Source organism: Hyla sarda, chromosome 2 (assembly GCF_029499605.1).
Source record: "Hyla sarda isolate aHylSar1 chromosome 2, aHylSar1.hap1, whole genome shotgun sequence".
Lineage (NCBI taxonomy): Eukaryota > Metazoa > Chordata > Amphibia > Anura > Hylidae > Hyla > Hyla sarda.
Window position 1 is genome coordinate 488,927,371 of NC_079190.1, and position 22,456 is coordinate 488,949,826.

The following is a 22,456-nucleotide window of genomic DNA, read 5'->3' on the forward strand; positions in this document are numbered from 1 at the left end:
CTGGCACTAGGCTCCGACAAAATGGCTGCCGCGGCACCGAGAGCTTCGGTGGGCGAGGTCTCTGGATCACGTGCGCCGGGATGTCCCACGCTAACTTGAAGCTCCGCTGTACTGTTCGCCTCCCCCCTTACTTTACATGCGCACTTCCTCCACACAGCACCGTGTGCGCAACCCAGTAACGATAGGTGCATGAAAAGACTGAAGGTCCACAAGGAGATAGAACTTGAACTTGAACAACTTTACTTAAGTGCTTGCGATACATCCAAGGCACAGTAACAGTCTCATGCAAACAGTCCTTATATTGCTCAGTGACTGACAGTTGTTGCGGACCTTGAGCTATTTAGAAAGTCTCTGAATTTAGGGTAGATATTCAGCCGTTACCGCAAGGCTCGGGCCTAACTCACTGCGATAGTTTGCTGCGCAGATCCTTCTCGTTTGACAGCCCAGGAACAAGAGAGGATGTTGCTGGCTTGGCTGCACAGGAACAAGAGAGCGAAAATATGGCCGCCGCTCCCTTATATGGGCAGGGGGTGGGGTGAATCCGATTGGTCCGAACATCTGTCATTCACCATTACACAGAGTAATGGGATTGCCTACGTCACAGGGCCTCCAAAGGTCCTTAAGCAGAATACCATAGAGTTTACCTAGTCACTTGACCCGCAGGTCCTGCAACGCTATGGAACAGGTAATTAACCATTTATTTACATCTATACAACCATATTTACATTAACCTTGAATAAATTACTGGTCTATTAGTTGGAATAGAGGCGACAAGGGGTAGGCTACACAACAGGGATCCCTACGTCCTAGGGACTTTGGCTATGGGGACCCACACATACATAGGTACCGTATAAGATGCGGTACCGGGGACACCACAGAAGTAATTTACAAATCTGTTTAACTTTTTGGCAAATTTCCACCAGAGTACCCCTGTAAAAAGGTTATCATCTTTGGAAATTCCCAAATTTTTAAAGGAGTCCATTGATAATAAACTAATCTATACCTCCAACTGTAATTTGTGGGGAAACCTGGCAGAAAGGGTTTAAAGGGGTTATCCCCCATAAGGTGACTTTATACAGTCATACAGTAATGGACATGCTTACCAAGAATTTGTGCTTGTGTTGGTAGTAAATGGCCATGTCCTGTATCCCCCATGATGCTTCTGGCTTGTTTGAGTGAACTGGCTATTTCCTGTTTCGGTGTCCTTCCTCCTACTACAATCCCAGGATCCCTGTTTTTTAGGTGGGAGGTGACTTATCTCCCTCCCACACATCAGCTTCCCCACCCATTGCTGCCTAGAAAGGCCCTTTCATGCTGTGTTGTGCTTGAAACTACAATTCCCTGTAGCCCTATGGAAAATGATCCACTTCCCACCAGTGGTCACTTCACCCATTAAAGCAAACAGGTTCCTTTCAACGCCTGACTAGTGATGCATTGTGTCTGGCCCCAATGCAACTTGGGAAAGGCCTAAGACATTACTCATTCTGTATGCTGTTAAAATTGAACATTCTGGGCAAGGATCAGCCACCAACACAGATACAGACACTATCTAATTAACTACATTAACTTTACAGCCCCTGTAGCACAGTCAAATAAAAAAAATCCTTGAATGCCCCTTTAATTTCCCTGGAAAATTAAGTATTACACAGTGTCCGTTCAAATCGATGAGTTGTCTGTGTACTGCAGGAGAGGACAGGTCCTTCAGAACGAGAGAGATTTTACCATATATAATGCTTGCCAAAGTGTTATGTATGGTAAAATCTTTATACTCACAATCCCCCCGGGGGAAATTTTTGTCCCCAGGAATGGGGAAGAGATGAAGTTATATAATCCCCCCTGAAGTAGTCCACTGGGCAGGGACTTATACTTACCAGCACCCTTCCCTCTGGCCGTGGCCCCGCCCTGCCGGCTTGATTGACGTCTAACATCATCGCTTTGGTCCCTAATCAGATGAAGCAGAGCAGTGACATGAGCTGTCAATCAAGCTGACAGGGTGGGGCCACGGCCAGAGCAACGGGGAGCGATGGGTGCTGGTAAGTATAAGTCCCCGCCCAGGGGACTACTTGCGGGGCGGCCAGAGACTTTATAACTTAAATAGATATAAGATAGATAGATATGAGATAGTAAGCGAAATAGGCAACAGCACTTCCGTATAGTGCAAATAAAACAGTCCTTTATTCACAAAAACGTGGTGGCAACGTTTGGGCTGGCTCACCGAGCCATTGTCACGCAAAATAATGTGCACACATGTGAGTATATATGACCACGCAGGGCCCATCAATTAGTGACATCACAGTGCATAATTAAGACAAACATACCATTTTCTGCATGTACTAAAGTGCTCAATATCCCTATAGATATTTATAAGGCATCCACCTATTGGGATGTAAGGTGCGATTACATGTACATACAGTATAGTGCATTATACAGTTAAAAATCTCTCAATAGTGTCCATGTGCAGATGGCGGTTACTAATTACCTGGGCAGAGAAATGGGCGCTCTACGGGTTGGCATGGGAGACAGCAAGATAAACACAAACCATGTGTATTCTGTTCCGCAACGCCGCTCTCATCGGCGCATAGTCGGGATGCTGGAAGTGGTCACAGGTTCATTGTTGCTAGGTTGCGGCTAAGCTTCTGCCTGCGCAGGCGCTCTGAAACTTCATGTTGCATCGCAGCTGTGGTGTCCCAGTACCGCATCTTATACAGTATCTATGTATGTGTGGGTCCCCATAGCCAGAGTCCCTAGGACACAGGACAACAGAGTCCCTGTTGTGTAGTCTACCCCTTGTCGCCTCTATTCCAACTAATAGTCCAGTAATTTATGTAAGGTTGATGTAAATATAGTAATATATATGTAAATAAATAGTTAATTACCTGTTCCATAGCGTTGCAGGACCTGCGGGTCACGTGACTACGTAAACTCTATGGTATTCTGCTTAAGGACCTTTGGAGGCCCTGTGACGTATGCAATCCCATTACCCTGTGTAATGGTGAATGACAGATGTTTGGACCAATCGGATTCACCCCGCCCCCTGCCCATATAAGGGAGTGGCGGCCATGCTTTCACTCTCTTGTTCCTGGGCTATCAAACGAGAAGGATCTGCGCAGCAACTCGCAGTGAGTTAGGCCCGAGCCTTGTGGCAACGGGTTAGTAATTCAGAATAGGGAGTGTATCAATCCCCAGACACTCTGCAGCATCACCGGACCTAATATAACCCCTAAATCCGGACGGATCTGCAAATATCTACCCTAAATTCAGAGACTTTCTAAATAGCTCAAGGTCCGCAACAACTGTCAGTCACTGAGCAATATAAGGACTGTTTGCATGAGACTGTTACTGTGCCTTAGATGTATCGCAAGCACTTAAGTAAAGTTGTTCAAGTTCAATCTCCTTGTGGACCTTCAGTTATTTTATGCACCTATCGTTACTGGGAAGGGTGGTGATAGGCCGGAGCATTACCTCAGCATACCAACCGTCAGCCTGGTGTCACAAACTATAGGGTTAACATTAGCCCCTCATATACCGATACCATACCACCACTACCATACACCCCCCAAGGGCTACCACAAAGCCTTTTTGGCATTGCACGAACAGGATTCAGGTGTGTGCCTGCTATTGCCACAAGTGAAAGTGTACTCCCCCCCCCAGAAAGCGAACTTTATTCATGTGTTGCTGTGTACAAGAACGGTGCTTGTTGGGCACCATGCAAGGGGGCCAAGAGAAAAGTAAGGGGGGAGGCGAAGATTTGTCTACAGTTGAAATGTGTAAACTGTGCAATGAGTTCATGCTGTGATCCTCTGGTCCGGTCGACACAGGCGGAGCCGAACTGCTGCCGGAAAAGCACGCGAAGAAAGCCCGCGCTGCGCCACGTCCGCCCCTGGGCGTGGACGCCAAGTTGCTGTATCCCAGCCGAAAGGGTACTCAGAGATGCAGGAGTCGTTTCTGGAGGGACTGGAAGTCGGGGCTGCACCGATAGCGTCCTTCCTATCCAGCGCCATTTTGGAGCCTACTATAAAAGATGCCACGCAGAACAACCTCTTCAGTCTGCAGAGAGAGCCGGAGAGTACAGACATGGCAGTCGCAGCCCAACTTTTTCAAGAGCTTGCTGACCGTCTGCAGCTGTTGTCATTAGACGAAGAGGGGGCTTGCAATCTTCCCCCACTGCCTGATGATGATGACGATTGGCCAGAGACACCTCCAGCGAACAGTGCAGGGACACCTGGAGGTGCGTCACCGGTGAGATTGTCCCCTCACCACAGAACCTGGGGCTCGTGGGCCGAGATCCCGTCGGAGGAGTCTGCTGTGAGTACCCCGCCAGAGGCGGCCTATTCTTCCTCCTCCAGCCCTGAGGTCATTCCTCGATCAAGCTTGCCAAGTGCACGACTGTGTTCACCAAAATTGCCGCAATGGGTGTTCGGAGATGAGCCGGAGCTGATCGAGTACATGCACAGAGTACTTCAACCGTTACCTGGGAAACCACTCCCACCAATCCCAACTGCAGAAAGGGAATGGGCCAGTCAAGAAGCCGAGCTGGCCGAATTGATGGAAAAGTTAAAGGCCCGACACAAAGAACTCTATGCTCCAAAGCACGTACATTTGCCTTATGAAGAAAGAGTGCGGTATCAAGAAAATACCAAAGAAATGGAGGCATTGTACATCCGCAAATGGGATCACCCCCGAGAAGGGGAGGAGCCATTAGAAAGGAGAAGAACAACTGTGGCCAAGTTCGACAAGGTCAGAAGTTATGGGGCACTCCTTGACTGCCACACTGGGCAGACCATCCTCGTAAACCGGCGAGCAGTGCAAAGGCCATATCTCCATAGAAGTACTACACCTTGGAGGTGGGTGAAATTGTGGAGTACACCCTCGTCCAGAGCCTTCGTGGAGAATGGGCTGCAGCGGTCACAAGACCAACAGCCCCAACACAGCTTCCCTTAAAGTATTTCCCATCAACGGATTGGGAGTCCGATCCCTTCAACTTGAGGCCGAAAAGGTCTGCTCCTAAAGCCTCCACCAGCGTACCCAAGGAGGAGAAGCTTAAAGAGTCAAGTTCATCATCTTCTATGTACAGTAAAGAGTCAAGCTCTTCATCTACTTCATACCGTCGAGAGTCAAGTTCTGCACAGGGTGAAGAAAACAGGCCAAAGTTGCGGCCACCCAAGTTGGTATCTAGACCCTCTCGGATAATTGAGAGTTTGTCTAACCCTGGGGTATCCACCGATGTACCTAGGCCCTCTCGGAGCAGTGAGAGTTTGCCAGTTCATGAGGTACCAACGAAAGGGTCATGGGTTGCTCCTAATTTGGAGATGGTGCTCAAGCCCTATTGCCCCACTTTGATCCCTGCTAGTAAACCTATAACCCCTTCTCAAGCTGCCTTCTACAACTCCATCCTCACCAATGTGGTGTGGCAAAGCTATGTTAAGTTTAATCCTGCCCCTGACGTTGGCAGATATAGGGGAATCAAGAGAGGCACTACAAGAGTGAAGAAGAACGTCTTCTAAAGAGACTCTAAAGTAATGTCTTATTGTTTTTCTACCTAACCATTTTTGTCTTACAGTAACCAAGTTCAAGAATTGTGCCTAGCAGGACTGTGCTAAGTTGTTTCAGTTCAAAGTTCAGCAATGTAACCACTAAGCTTGTGCCTGACTATTAAGTCAAGATACTCCTAGCCTGTAGGAGATTCATTAAGGACTGTACCCGGCTGATTTGTGGTAAGGCCGTGTTTACCTTTCCCTTCCTATGAACTCCTAGTGTAGGTGGACTGCTGATCCTTACACGCCAATTTGTATATTTTCTTTGGACTCTTAGTGTAGGTGGACTGATCCTTACACGTCTGCTTTATGTATATACCAGCAGCTTCATAAGAACTCTTATGCTAAATGTTGCACTTATCGGGTGAATACACAGGAAGGTATCCTCATGTTTGTGTACACAAGTAGCAAGTAAAGGTTGTACATAGGAAAATAGTCTAATGTCTATGTACATAAAAAGTAAGTTAGAGTTGTACACAGAAAATATCGATGTACTGCACGTGTACACTCAACACTAAAAACATAACTAATTCTTGTACAGATAAATGTATAAAATGCTAAAGGTGTTTAGTAGGTAACTCAACAGGGGACACCTCGGCTCCTCCGAGGGTAGTATTATTGCTGTCGCCCATCGCTAGCACCTGTCTCAATAAAAACAATAGGGAACATTGCCCCTTAAAATAGTACTTGTATACATAGTACCCTAGATTGCTAACTTAAATGTACTACCTCAAGTTTCTCTAGTACATACATCAAAATAAATATCTCACTTAAGAAAGCACTTAGGAATTGTAGCATATTGATACCCAATTCCTGCCACTGTTAGGTACACTTCTTCTTTTCTTTCATTGCGTGTGTGAGATGCTCTGCCTGGCCAGTAGGTGCTCTTGCTATTACAGAATTAAACACGTAATTCTAAGAATAACCTAGATAGGTTGTTTTGAAAGTGCTCTAGGGATAAGTAGCGTGTAGCCGATAGACCCTAGCAGCCACCCTTACTGTGACCTAGCTTCCGGCTAGCCATCATAACCTTATGTGTACTTACAGGTAACTTATTGTTGGCAAAGAAATAACATGTGTGAGATAATAATAAAATTGTCTAGTCAGCTTGACGCTAAAGGTATATAGAGCTGAACTAATGTATAGTCTCCTGTATAGAGAGTTATATTAATGTTCAGTTTAGCCTCCAAGAATGTGTAGAGAGCTAATAAAATGTCTTAGGAGCTAGCAGAATGTAAATGTGTTCAATGTTTACTTAGGATGTATAGCAAATTATAGATCATCCTGTTCTAGTCCTAGTCCCTCTGTCTTAGGGGACAGACGTCGAGGTCGACTTATCTTAAGTAAGGGGGTTTGTGGTGTCCCGATACCGTATCCTATCCGGTACCTGCATGTGTGGGTCCCCTTAGCCAGAGTCCCTAGGACGTCGGGGTCCCCATTGTCTAGTTTACCCCTAGTCACCTCTCATCCAGATAGTTATTGCTCCAATAGTTTACTTAGGAAGTATGTAGATGTTATATAAATGCCCTATAAATAGTTAATTACCTGTCTATAGCGTAGCAGGACCTGTGGGTCACGTGGTTAGGTGAACTCTATGGTATTTCTGCTTTAGGACCTTTGGAGGTCCTTGTGACATAGTCAATCCCATCACACTGGGTAACGGTGAGTGACAGATGTTCGGACCAATCAGATTAGCCCCGCCCCCTGCCCATATAAGGGAGTGGCGGCCATGTTCTCTCTCTCTTGTTCCCGGGATGTCAAACGAGCAGGATCTGCGCAGCTGTCTATCGCAGTGAGTTAGGCCTGAGCCTTGCGGCAACGGCTGATATATCTAGGATCATGAGTGTATCAATCCCTACGCACTCTGCAAGATCACCGGACCTTATCTATCCCCTAAATCCGGACGGATCTGCAATAATTACCCTAAATTCAGAGACTTTAATTTATTTCAAGGTCCGCAACAATTGTCAGTCATTGAGCTATATAAAGACTGTATTCCTGAGACTGTCATTGTTCATTGGATGTACCGCAAGCACTTAAGTAAAGTTACCCAAGTTCAAGTTCAAGTACATTGTGGACCTTCAGTCATTTCATTACATGCACCTGTCGTTTCTGGGAAGGGCGGCGATAGGCCGGAGGATTACCTCAGCATTCTAGCCCTCAGCCTGGCGTCACGAACTATAGGGTTAACATTAACCCCTCATCTCCCGAAACAATACCCCCACTACCAACACACCCCAAGGGCTACCACATATGTCTGGTGAAATTTGGCCAAGGCTACATCCGTTTTCACAAGTTTATCTCTGAGGTTGCCACCCCTTCTGTATGACATCAGGGGGGGACACTCGAACTCGGGAATACCATCGTGCCCCTCTCTGAGTATATGCCAATATCTCCTCATAATATTCGTTATTTTCTGTGATGCCTCTGAGTATGAGGAGACAAAAGCTACTCGTCGGCCGGAATTAATCTCACGGCCTCTAAGCAGCTCCTGCCTGTCCATACCTCAGTGCTAATGATGTGCTTCACCCTGATCATTTGACTGATCGGTAGTGAGCGTATCATGTTCCTTGGATGGTTACTATCAAACCTAAGTGTCGAGTTACAGTCCGTTGGTTTTATGTAGATGTCAGTGTCCAGATGATGTCCTGAAATGGTAACTTGGGTGTCCGAAAAGTTAACTGTAGTATAAGAGAAGGTCAAAGTAAATTTAATGCTGTCAATCATAGAGTTCAAAAATTCGTGAAAAACATTTAATTGAGTCTCTGTCCCAGTCGATATCAAGAAAACATAATCTATGTAACGCCACCACCTCAGCACGTGGCTGAAGTGGTGGCATGCATAGATGATGTTTTCCTCAATGTGTGCCATGTAGATGTTAGCGTATATTGGCGCCACATTGGTCCCCATGGCTGTACCCATGCATTGTATGTAGTGGGTGTCATTAACCCCTTCAGGACCAAGCCCATTTTGGCCTTAAGGACCGGAGCGTTTTTTGCACATCTGACCACTGTCACTTTAATCATTAATAACTCTGGAATGCTTTTAGTTATCATTCTGATTCCGAGATTGTTTTTTCGTGACATATTCTACTTTAACATAGTGGTAAATTTTTGTCGATACTTGCATCCTTTCTTGGTGAAAAATCCGTAAATTTGATGAAAAATTTGAAAATTTAGCATTTTTCTAACTTTGAAGCTTTCTGCTTGTAAGGAAAATGGATATTACGAATACATTTTTTTTTGGTTCACATATACAATATGTCTACTTTATGTTTGCATCATAAAATTGACGTGTTTTTACTTTTGGAAGACACCAGAGGGCTTCAACGGTCAGCAGCAATTTTCCGATTTTTCACAAAATTTTCAAACTCAGTATTTTTCAGGGACCAGTTCAGGTTTGAAGTGGATTTGAAGGGTCTTCATATTAGAAATACCCCATAAATGACCCCATTATAAAAACTACACCCCCCAAAGTATTCAAAATGACATTCAGTAAGTGTTTTAACCCTTTAGGTGTTTCACACGAATAGCAGCAAAGTGAAGGAGAAAATTCACAATCTTCATTTTTTACACTCACATGTTCTTGTAGACCCAATTTTAGAATTTTTACAAGGGGTAAAAGGACAAAATTTTTACTTGTATTTGTAGCCCAATTTCTCTCGAGTAAGCACATACCTCATATGTCTATGTAAAATGTTCGGCGGGCGCAGTAGAGGGCTCAGAAGGGAAGGAGCGACAAGGGGATTTTGGAGAGTACGTTTTTCTGAAATGGTTTTTGGGGGGCATGTTACCTTTAGGAAGCCCTTATGGTGCCAGAACAGCAAAAAAACCCCACATGGCATACCATTTTGGAAACTAGACCCCTCGGGGAATGTAACATGGGATAAAGTGAACCTTAATACCCCACAGGTGTTTCACGACTTTTGCAAATGTAAAAAAAAAAAAAAAATTTTACCTAAAATGCTTGTTTTCCCAAAAAATTTTTATTTTTAAAAAGGGTAATAGCAGAAAATACCCCTAAAAATTTGAAGCCCAATTTCTCCCGATTCAGAAAACACCCCATATGGGGGTGAGAAGTGCTCTGCTGGCGCACTACAGGTCTCAGAAGAGAAGGAGTCACATTTGGCTTTTTGAAAGCGAATTTTGCTCTGGGGGCATGCCGCATTTAGGAAGCCCCTATGGTGCCAGGATAGCAAAAAAAACCCCACATGGCATACCATTTTGGAAACTAGACCCCTCGGGGAACGTAACAAGGGGTTAAGTGAACCTTTATACCCCACAGGTGTTTCACGACTTTTGCATATGTAAAAATTTTTTTTTTTTTTTTACCTAAAATGCTTGTTTTCCCCAAAATTTTACATTTTTAAAAAGGGTAAAAGCAGAAAATACCCCCCAAAATTTGTAACACAATTTCTCCCGAGTACGGCGATACCCCATATGTGACCCTAAACTGTTGCCTTGAAATACGACAGGGCTCCAAAGTGAGAGCGCCATGCGCATTTGAGGCCTAAATTAGGGATTGCATAGGGGTGGACATAGGGGTATTCTACGCCAGTGATTCCCAAACAGGGTGCCTCCAGCTGTTGCAAAACTCCCAGCATGCCTGGACAGTCAACGGCTGTCCGACAATACTGGGAGTTGTTTTGCAACAGCTGGAGGCTCCGTTCTGGAAACAGTGGCGTACCAGACGTTTTTCATTTTTATTGGGGAGGGGAGGGGGGCTGTGTAGGGGTATGTGTATATGTAGTGTTTTTTACTTTTTATTTTATTTTTTGTGGTAGTGTAGTGTAGTGTTTTTAGGGTACAGTCGCACGGGCGGGGGTTCACAGTAGTTTCTCGCTGGCAATTTGAGCTGCAGCAGAAAGTTTGTGGCAGCTCAAATTTGCAGCCAGATACTTACTGTAATCCTCCGCCCATGTGAGTGTACCCTGTACGTTCACATTGGGGGGGGGACATCCAGCTGTTGCATAACTACAACTCCCAGCATGCCCGTTGGCTGTCGGTGACTGCTGAGAGTTGTAGTTTTGCAACAACTGTAGGTACACTGGTTATGTATCACTGAGTTTGTGACCTAACTCAGTGTTTCACAACCAGTGTGCCTCCAGCTGTTGCAAAACTACAACTCCCAGCATGTACGGTGCATGGTGTAAGGTGACTGCTGAGAGTTGTAGTTTGCAACAGCTGGAGGCACACCGGTCGTGAAACACTGAGTTAGGTAAAAAAAAACTCTTGAGTTTCACAACCAGTGTGCCTTCAGCTGTTGCAAAACTACAACTCTCAGCAGTCACCGACAGCCAACGGGCATGCTGGGAGTTGTAGTTATGCAACCAGCAGATGCACCACTACAACTCCCAGCATGCACTTTAGCTGTTTGTGCAAGCTGGGAGTTGTAGTTAGACAACAGCTGAAGGTACACTTTTCCATAGAAATAATGTGCCTCCAGCTGTTGCAAAACCATAAGTCCCAGCATGCCCATAAGGGAATGCTGGGAGTTGTGGTGGTCTGCCTCCTGCTGTTGCATAACTACAGCTCCCAGCATGCCCTTTTTGCATGCTGGGAGCTGTTGCTAAGCAACAGCAGGAGGCTGTAACTCACCTCCTGCTGTTGCTTCATCGCTGGACTGTCCCTCGCCGCCGCAGCTGCTCCTGGGGCCCCGATCCCAACAGGGGCGCCGGGGATCGGGGTCCCCAGCACCGGGGGTCGTCTTCCCGCACCCGCTCACGCCCTCCGGAAGAGGGGCGGAGCGGGTGCGGGAGTGACACCCGCAGCAGGCGCCCTGATTGGTCGGCCGGTAATCCGGCCGACGAATCAGGGCGATCGTGAGGTGGCACCAGTGCCACCTCACCCCTGCAGGCTCTGGCTGTTCGGGGCCGTCAGAGACGGCCCCGAACAGCCAGTAATTCCGGGTCACCGGGTCACCGGAGACCCGATTGACCCGGAATCGTCGCAGATCGCTGGACTGAATTGTCCAGCGATCTGCGGCGATCGCCGACATGGGGGGGCATAATGACCCCCCTGGGCGATATGCCGGGATGCCTGCTGAACGATTTCAGCAGGCATCCGGCTCCGGTCCCCAACCGGCTAGCGGTGGGGGCCGGAATTCCCACGGGCGTATGGATACGCCCTCGGTCCTTAAGGACTCGGGATGCAGGGCGTATCCATACGCCCTATGTCCTGAAGAGGTTAAACATGAAATTATTTTTTGTTAGTATAATATATGAGTTCAGTAAGGAGTGTCCTCCTCTCAGATGTAATGTCCCCAGCAATAACTGAGGACACAGCCTGTACACCTCCATAATGGGGTATGGAGGTGTACAGGCTGACAACATCAAAGGAGGCCAATATGGCTCCCTCAGGTACAAAAATTTCCCTCAGTTTATTGAGAAAATCACCGGTGTCCCTTATGTACGACTTAGCTGATGAGGCATAGGGTCTGAGACTCTTATCCAAAAATATAGATATTTGACTAGTCACCGACCCTTGTCCGGAGACTATTGGTCTCCCCGGATGGTCAATCAATGTCTTATGTATCTTGGGTAGTACATAGAGCATTGGTGTGACTGGGTGGATAATGTATAGATAATTGTACAAAGATTCATCAATAAAATCCTGACTCTTAGTCTCCAGTAGTATTCTCTTAATATATGCCTGTATTTCCCATTTGGGATCATACGTCAACTCACTATACGTTGCAGAATCATTGAGCTGTCTCATGATTTCCTTGATGTACTTGGACCGATCCATGATCACAACCGCCCCGCCCTTGTCGGCCGGTTTCACCACCAGGTTGTGGTCATGGATCAGTCCATCTAGTGCCCTCATCTGCTGCTGTGTCATGTTAGGGTGTGTTAAAGCAGTCATTTTCCTGTTTGACCCTTGAATAGTGACACTATTGAGAGATTTTTAACTGTATAATGCATTATACTGTATGTACATGTAATCGCACCTTACATCCCAATAGGTGGATGCCTTATAAATATCTATAGGGATATTGAGCACTTTAGTACATGCAGAAAATGCTATGTTTGTCTTAATTATGCACTGTGATGTCACTAATTGATGGGCCCTGCGTGGCCATATATACTCACATGTATGCACATTACGTTGCTTAACAATGGCTGGGTGAGCCAGCCGAAATGTTGCCACCACGTTTTTGTGAATAAAGGACCGTTTTATTTGCACCATACGGAAGTGCTGTTGCCTATTTTGTTTACTATTGAGAAGGATCTGCTGCCAAGATTTTAGGCAACCGCTTGCACCCCATCATCTATTCATGGCTATATAGGAGTGCTGCTCTCTTGGGATTTTGTTGCTACATAGATATGAGGTAGATAGATATGAGATACATAGACAGATAGATAGCTATGAGATAGATAGATAGATAGATAGATATAGATTAATGTAGGCAGCACACCAAAATCTGTGCAAAATTGAAGTGTTTATTCCAAGAAAAAGAGACAACGTTGTTGTGCATGGATTTTGGTGTGCTGCCTACATTAATCTATATCTACTAAGAACCGGAGCACCGAGGTTCAAAGGCCTGCACCCGACTACATTAACTTCAGGAGGTGCTGCTTCTATTTGGATTATAGATAGATAGATATGAGATAGATAGATATGTGGTGAGGGTGTTGGAAGGGCAGATGTCATTAACCCTTAGGGCAGATGGCATTAAAACTTTGTGTTCGTGATGCCAGGGCGTGGTTTACTGATTCACCACCTGAGATATAGCTGAGGATTCCTGGGCCAGGCATGGAGAAAATAATTACTCTGATGCAAGGTTATGGAACAATAGCTTTTTACTGAGGCAGACAAAGTGTTACAGTCTATACAGCTCAGTTCAGTTCTGGGGAGATGCAAGGTGAACTTCAGGAAGCTTATCGGCTTGCTGGGACTTGTAGTTGCTATTGACTTGACTGATGCAGCCACTCTTATTAACAGACTTGACTTGGACTGACTTTGCTTGGACTGGACTTGACTAGAATTCCCAATGGTTTAGGTCCTACATTGCAGCTTTGACTTTCACTACAGGTGCAGGGGTTAAGTAGAAGCGTGCTGACTGGATTAGACAGACTCCTTAGGTCCTCAAGCTGTACCTAAGCTATGACTGACTAGGCTAGCTTCTACCAGCTAGCTCTGGTAGCAATTTAGAGATCCCATTGCCCAGATAAGTCACCTGTTCACCTTCCATTCCTCCTCTTGACAACAAAGGTCCTTAGTGACAGAGATTTAAAGGCATAGTAATATTTTAATACATTATACCACATTGCATTAACCCATATGTAATTTCACATGGTCAGAGAGTTCTGAGGAGTGTGGGGCCAGGGGACATTGAATGAATCTGCCCAATAGGACTGGCAGGGGTACAGAAGGGCACCTTCTGTACTGGGCCACCACAGACTCCCCCTCTATGAAAAATCAATCCTCGGCATACGACCTTGAGGGCGGATGAAGGAAAAGGCCTATGGCCTATGAAAAGGAAACGTTCCTGGGGCATTGTTGAAATGTCCTGCACAGGGCTGATAACGGGGAAAGAGTTCATGTGGCATTGTTGATGAATGTCCTGACATACTCAGATGATAACAAAATTTGAAACAGGGTCCAAAAAAATAGTGTAAAAGATAGTCTGTATTGAGTTTTCGCCCTTGTAATTGCATTGGGGCGGATCAGGCTGCCTGAGGCTTTCTACCCAGATACCTGTGCTTACGGGGCCTGTCGGCATGTTTGCTACTTCTCCCTGACACATAACACCAATAGATATTCTGACAATGTATGAAATTGACATTTGTACAACAGCTTTCCACCTTTTGTGCTACTTACGCTCACCATGTGCTCTCTTTGGCCACAAGTGGAGAGAAAGACAATTAGTATTAGGCTGGGTTCACACCACGTTTTTCAAGTACGTTTCCCGTATACGTTTTCATTATTGAAAATGTATGGGACTGTATTGAAAACCATATACATAGACAAATAATTGAAAACCGTATGCACCCGGATGCATCTGGTTGTGTACGGTTTGCTTGCAATACGGTTTTCTCCCGTACTCAAAACCGTAGTTGACCACAGTTTTGTCTCCGGTTTAAAAACCGTACTGCAACCGCATAATTTTTTTTTAACATGGACGTCAATGGGAAACGCACATGAATACGGTTTCATACGGGAAATCGTATACGGTTTTTACTTTGCACATGCGCATTTGCATCCTAAAGTCCCCACCCATTAAAAATGTACAACATTTTCAAAAACGTATGTTTAAAAAATAAAAGATAAAAACGGACGGAACTGTGTGCACTTTTAAAAACAGTATACGGTTTAAAAACGCATACGGTTTACTTTTTCCCATACTGTTCCATCTGTTTGGTTTTTTTGCCATACAGTTTTCTTTAGAAAAACTGATTGAAAACAGTATGGCAAAAACGTGATGTGAACCCAGCCTTAGACAGGATATATTTTATAGACTACTATGGACTGAGTATATATGTATACTGACTATAAGATAACAGTCCTAGCTTAATGCTGTACATGACTTTACTTTCTGTACACAATATGAAATATATACAGTACTCACTGTGATATATTGGTACTTATATCTATTCTCTATCTGTACACAAAATTAGGCAGTAAATATATGTCTCTCAAGACTAAACAATTCTGACATAATAGTACGCTTTTATTACTGGTATTATATTATATATGTGACTGGTTTTATTTACATTAGTGCTGTATACACTATCTTAGTGCATTTTATGACAATGAAGTATATATTTTTTCCCAACTCAGGACACCTCCTGCACAACTGCAATAGCTAAAAGAAAGCATTGGACACTATAGACATTTGCAAAACCACTTTATGTACACTTTGTTACAATTTTTCCAAGTGGACCATCCTTCATCAATAACAGGTAGTGCATATATTTATGCAATAGACAACAAAACAATATATCACTCTATGATATGAGTTATAGTACCGCTCTACAGTTCCAGGTACATAAAGGTTCATAGTAAAGGATCACGGCCTTAGCCGGGCACAAGCTTAAAGGGGTACTCCGCCCCTGGCATCCTTTGGATAGGGGATAAGATGTTAGATCGCCGCGGTCCCGCAGCTGGGGACCCCCAGGATTGCCGCTGCGGCACACCGCCATCATTACTGCACAGAGCGAGTTCGCTCTGTGCTTAATGACGGGCGATACAGGGGCCGGAGCAGCGTGACGTCATGGCTCCGCCCCTCATGACATCACGGCCCGTCCCCTTAATGCAAGTCTATGGCAGGGGGCGTGACGACCGCCACGCCCCCTCCCATAGACTTGTATTGACGGGGGCGGGCCGTGATGTCACGAGGGGAGGAGCCGTGACGTAACGATGCTCCGGCCCCTGTATTGCCCATCATTACGTGCAGAGCTAACTCGCTCTGCGCAGTAATGATAGCGGGGTGCTGCAGCAGTGATCCCCGGGGTCGCCAGCAGCGGGACCGCGGCGATCTGACATCTTATCCCCTATCCTTTGGATAGGGGATAAGATGTCTAGGGGCGGAGTACCCCTTTAAGAATTATGGTTGCAGGTGTAGTTCTTGGCAAGTACGCAAGGTGCATCACTTAAACGCTGTGAAGAAAACCTGAAAAACAGCAGTGGTACTCCACAATAACATCCTTAGTCTCACGACTGAATAGCAGACAAAAACAACAAAGCGACTTTCATCCAGGATATTTTCCATCCCGCCGATCACCACTCTTTCTCGTTTGGGACATATAGCGGGGACCAAGGGACTGTGCCCCCTCCATGGGGCTAACTCTGGTGTTCCATGACAGCTGTGACAACTTTGAATCAGTGATGGTGGGGCTCAATGTTACCACCATCCGGACTGCACCAGCTTGCGCCACTGGGGGACAAATTGTCGGTGCCTGTGTGGCCGGCCAAACCTCCTCCTCAGCAGGAGTAGGCCGAGGCTTTTGGTCGGTGCCCGTTGGGTAGGCCAAACCTCCTTAGCACTAGGAGTAGGCCTGGGCACATCTGTAGACATCTTTCTGGCTCCTGGGACATACTGAGGCGCCATCACAGGAACCTCTGGCAGGAACTCTTCTTCTGGCTTGTCCTCGCCCTTCATCTTGGGGGCAGCAGACCAAACGGATCAGCACTCCAATCCTCGGAGGGAAAGTACACATAGGGGAGCTGTGTCAGATTTTTGGGCCTGGTTACAGCTGCCGCCAATTCCCCTCGTGCACTCTGGATCGGTGTGTATTCTACAACCTCCCCGCTCTCTAGGGAGTGTAGATGGGTTCTGTTCACCAAGATAGTGCCACCATGACGGCAGTCCATCAGTGTGCCAAACCACTTGACTTTGTCAAACTTTACCACCATGGCTCTTCGTCTATCCAGGGGTGGCTCTCCGGGCTGTGGGTGATCCAGCATCCGGATGTACACATTTTCCAAATGATTAGTGTCTCTCTGTTGCGCCATGCGCACTTCATAAGGTAGCTCCTTTGGACCAAATTCACGCCTCCTCTGTGCCCTCATCTCCTCCACAATTGCAGCCATCAGACACTACTGCTGGGATTGGGGGATGTTCTTTTCCGGGCAGAGGTAGTAGGTACTGATGCATGTACCTGATGACTTGCGGCTTATCGCCGAACACCCACCAGGGCAGCGGTGGTTACTTGGGGCGTGCTGTAGGCTTCTGGGCCTGGGGGTGGACTCTGGGCTAGACTGACTAGAAGGAGTAGAAAAAGAGGCTTCCGCTGGAGTACTTACATCAGACTCTTCGGTATGCAGCTCTGCCCAGGACCCCCAGGACTGATGATGAGGCAAAAGTCGCACTAGTGATGCCCCTCGGGGCGATGCCGGTGTTCCGACTATGGGAGTTGCTGGCCAGCTGCTGTCACTCTCTGGTAGCAGCGTCAGGAGGCATTGCTCATGCAGGGTCAGCTTCTCCAGGCACTCTGTCAGTGTTGAGAAAACTTCTGCAGTCGTTGCTGCCACATCTCGGGTGCTGTACACCATGCTGAACTGTTTACTCACAGGTTTCTCCACCATTTTCTCTCTCACAGGAACTTCTGGTGGACTGAAGAGGCCTGGCTGCACCTCGCTCTTTATACTGGTCGTCAAGATCGCCGACGGCCGGAAGTTTGTCAGCGATGCATCCTCTTCTTCTGCCCCCCCCCCGGCAACAGGGGGCTGACCTTTTTGGTTCCATTTCGGATTCCAGACTCCAATTTGACTTAAACGCCCAGGGGCGGGACGCTGACCTGCGCGGGACTTCTTTGTGCGCTTTTCTTCCACTCCTTTAACTCCTTCAGGTATAGCAGACATTTTGGGATGGTAATGAGAGTTCTGAGGAGTGTGGGGCCAGGGGACATTAACTGAATCTGCCCGATAGGACTGGCAGGGGTACAGAAGGGCACCTTCTTTACTGGGTCACCATTGATAGATAGATTGATTGATTGATTGATTGATAGATAGATAGATAGATAGATGGCAAGACCGTAAATGTTGGCACCCCTGAAATTTTCCTAGAAAATTATTTCTCACATAAAAGGATTGCAGTAACACATGTTTTGCTATACACATGTTTATTCCCTTTGTGTGTATTGGAACTAAACCAATAAAGGTCACACCAAACTCCAAAAATGGGCTGGACAAATTGATTGGCACCCTTTCAAAATTGTGGAAAAATAAGATTGTTTCAAGCATGTGATGCTCCTTTAAACTCACCTGGGGCAAGTAACAGGTGTGGGCAATATAAAAATCACACCTGGAAGCAGATAAAAAGGAGAGAAGTTCACTTAGTCTTTGCATTGTGTGTTTGTGTGTGCCACACTAAGCATGGACAAATGAAAGAGGAGAAGAGAACTGTCTGTGGAAAAATATCAACAATCTCAAGGTTACAAGTCCATCTCCAGAGATCTAGATTTGTCTTTGTCCATAGTGCGCAACATTATCAAGAAGTTTGCAACCCATGGCAATGTAACTAATCTCCCTGGGCGTGGACGGAAGAGAAAAATTGATGAAAGGTGTCAACGTAGGATAGTCCGGATGGTAGATAAGCAGCCCCAAACAAGTTCCAAAGATATTCAACCGTTCCTGTAGGCTCAGGGAGCATCAGTGTTAGCAGTGAAATGCTATGGCAGGAGATCCAGGAGGACCCCACTGCTGACACAGAGACATAAAAAAGCAAGACTACATTTTGCCAAAATGCTTCTGGGAAAACGTCTTGTGGACAGATGAGACCAAGATAGAGCTTTTTGGTAAAGCACATCATTCTACTGTTTATTGAAAACAAAATGAGGCCTACAAAGAAAAGAACACAGGACCTACAGTGAAAAATGGAGGAGGTTCAATTATGTTTTTATTTTTTTATTTTTTTGCTGCCTCTGCCACTGGATGCCTTGAATGTGTGCAAGGCATCATGAAATCTGAGGAGTACCAACAAATATTGGGTTGCACTGTACAGCCCAATGTAAGGGTGGGTCTTCCAGCAGGACAATGACCCCAAACATACATAAAGAAGCACCCAGAAATGGATGGCAACAAAGCGTTGGAGAGTTCTGAAGTGGCAGCAATGAGTCCAGATCTAAATCCCATTGATCACCTGTGGAGAGATCTTAAAATTGCTGTTGGGAAAAGGCGCCTTCCAATAAGAGAGACCTGGATCAGTTTGTAAAGGAAGAGCGGTCCAACATTCCAGCTGAGAGGTGTAAGAAGCTTATTGATGGTTATAGGAAGCAACTGATTTCAGTTATTTTTTCCAAAGGGTGTGCAACCAAATATTAAAGGGGTATTCCAGGAATTTATTTTTATTTGACCATGCTACAGGGGCTGTAAAGTTAGTGTAGTTCATAATATAGTGTCTGTACCTGTGTGTGATAGTTTTCTCACAATTCTTATGTGATTTTCATCCCAATATTTATTTTTAACAGCATGCAAAATGACTGTTGTCTCAGATTTTTCCCAGCTTGCAATGCAGTCGAGACCTGACTCACTAGTCAGCTGATGACAGGGAGCCTGTCTGCTTCAATGGGTGGAGAGAGCAATCTGCAAGTAATGCAACAGCTGGAGGCACCCTGATTGAAAACCACAGGTCTGCAGCTCATTTATTTTTCAATGGGTGGGGTGGCTGATGTGTGGGAAGGAGGAAAATGGAATTATGGGATTTGTAGGCAAACAAGAAAACTGAAAACAGGAAATACAAGTTCACAGAAAGCTAGCCACAGTGTTCCGGTAATCTCACAGCATAGCCATTTAGCTCCAAGACAAGTGCAGATCCTTCCTAAGCATGTCCATTACTGTCTGCCAGGTACGTACTAAAATCACCTTATGCTGGATAACCCCTTTAAGTTAAGGGTGCCAATAATTTTGTCCAGCCCATTTTCGGAGTTTGGTGTGACATTATGTCCAATTAGCTTTTTTCTTTTTCTCCCTTTTTGGTTTAGTTCCAATACAATCCAACATGTGTTACTGCAATCCTTTTCTGTGAGAAATATTTCATTTTCTTGAAAAATTTCAGGGGTGCCAAAATTTACGGCTATGACTGTAGATAATGTGGAAAGCTCTAAACCGAAAAGCGCCTCAAAAAAGATAGGGGACAGGAACAGAACCATAATATTAATTATTAAAGTGTTAAAACATTAAACTTTTTTTTTACCATCTGAAGGTAAATGGAATTTTCTGAGTCCTTTTACTTGAACATTATGAAAATTATTTTCTCTTAGTCTCTGGGGAAATAGAGAAATAGTGACAGATTTAATATCAATAAACATAACAATAATTGATTTCCTGGGGGTGACAAATGGGAAATTAGGCGGCTTTTCAGCGGTGAGTACATGATGATTAATTTAATGTTCATCTTGTCTTTTGCCGTTGGATTGAACGTTTTTGTTTGTCAGCAATAACAGCCAATTGCTCATTTAAATCAACATCCAGGAGAAAATAGATTAGTCCGGATGCATAATATTAGAGGGCGTGAGAGACCGGACACCAAGGAAGGCCGAGGGCTGAGTCAACTCCTTCAGGAAATCTGCTATGCAACATCTATACATTTGAGCTGATCAACCAAATTGGCGCAAAATAAGGGGTCTGTTAAAGTTTTTGTTAAAGTGTCTAAGAAAGTTGTCAAGCCTGTACAGCACCCAAATAAACACAGATATGTTGGAAAAGCCAACAAGTTATGTCTTTTAACATATAAAATGACTGATCTCCAGCATGGTATGCCCTTACATACCTTGGCCCCTGCACCGTTCCCTTATCTGATTCATAATCGCCAGCAAGCTTATCTATCTTATTACTTGTCATAGTCTGGCTCTCCATTTTATTCTTAGTCCACATCCTGGCTCCCCATTTTATTCTTAGTCCACAGCCTAGCTCCCCATTTTATTCTTAGTCCACAGCCTGGCTCTCCATTTTATTCTTAGTCCACGGCCTGGCTCCCCATTTTATTCTTAGTCCACAGCCTGGCTCCCCATTTTATTCTTAGTCCACAGTCTGGCTCCCCATTTTATTCTTAGTCCACAGCCTGGCTCCCCATTTTATTCTTAGTCCACAGCCTGGCTCCCCATTTTATTCTTAGTCCACAGTCTGGCTCCCCATTTTATTCTTAGTCCACAGTCTGGCTCCCCATTTTATTCTTAGTCCACAGCCCGGCTCCCCATGTTATTATTAGTCCACAGTCTGGCTCCCCATTTCATTCTTAGTCCACAGTCTGGCTCCCCATTTTATTCTTAGTCCACAGCCTGGCTCCCCATTTTATTCTTAGTCCACAGCCTGGCTCCCCATGTTATTATTAGTCCACAGTCTGGCTCCCCATTTTATTCTTAGTCCACAGCCTGGCTCCCCATTTTATTCTTAGTCCACAGCCTGGCTCCCCATGTTATTATTAGTCCACAGTCTGGCTCCCCATTTTATTCTTAGTCCACAGTCTGGCTCCCCATTTTATTCTTAGTCCACAGCCTGGCTCCCCATTTTATTCTTAGTCCACAGCCTGGCTCCCCATTTTATTCTTATTCCACAGCCTGGCTCCCCATTTTATTCTTAGTCCACAGTCTGGATCCCCATTTTATTCTTAGTCCACAGCCTAGCTCCCCATTTTATTCTTAGTCCACAGCCTGGCTCCCCATTTTATTCTTAGTCCACAGTCTGGCTCCCCATTTTATTCTTAGTCCACAGCCTAGCTCCCCATTTTATTCTTAGTCCACAGCCTGGCTCCCCATTTTATTCTTAGTTCACAGCCTGGCTCCCCATTTTATTCTTAGTTCACAATCTGGCTCCCCATTTTATTCTTAGTCCACAGCCTGGCTCCCCATTTTATTCTTAGTTCACAGCCTGGCTCCCCATTTTATTCTTAGTCCACAGCCTGGCTCCCCATTTTATTCTTAGTCCACAGTCTGGCTCCCCATTTTATTCTTAGTTCACAGCCTGGCTCCCCATTTTATTCTTAGTCCACAGTCTGGCTCCCCATTTTATTCTTAGTCCACAGCCTGGCTCCCCATTTTATTCTTAGTCCACAGTCTGGCTCCCCATTTTATTCTTTGTCTACAGCATGACTCCCCATTTTATTCTTACTCCACAGCCTGGCTCCCCATTTTATTCTTACTCCACAGTCTGGCTCCCCATTTTATTCTTTGTCTACAGCATGACTCCCCATTTTATTCTTAGTCCACAGTCTGGCTCCCCATTTTATTCTTAGTCTACAGCATGACTCCCCATTTTATTCTTTGTCTACAGCCTGGCTCCGCATTTTATTCTTACTAAAAGAGCAAAAAACAACAAAGGACAAAAACAACAAAGATGTGGCCTCAAATGGCAGGATGTGCTTAACCCCTAATGCAGTTGTGCATATATATTGGGGGAGCAGATCCTACATTTGTGGTCCATTGCTAAGGGCGATCCCCAGCATTAAAATGCATACAACGGAGAATTCCTGCAGCAGACCAT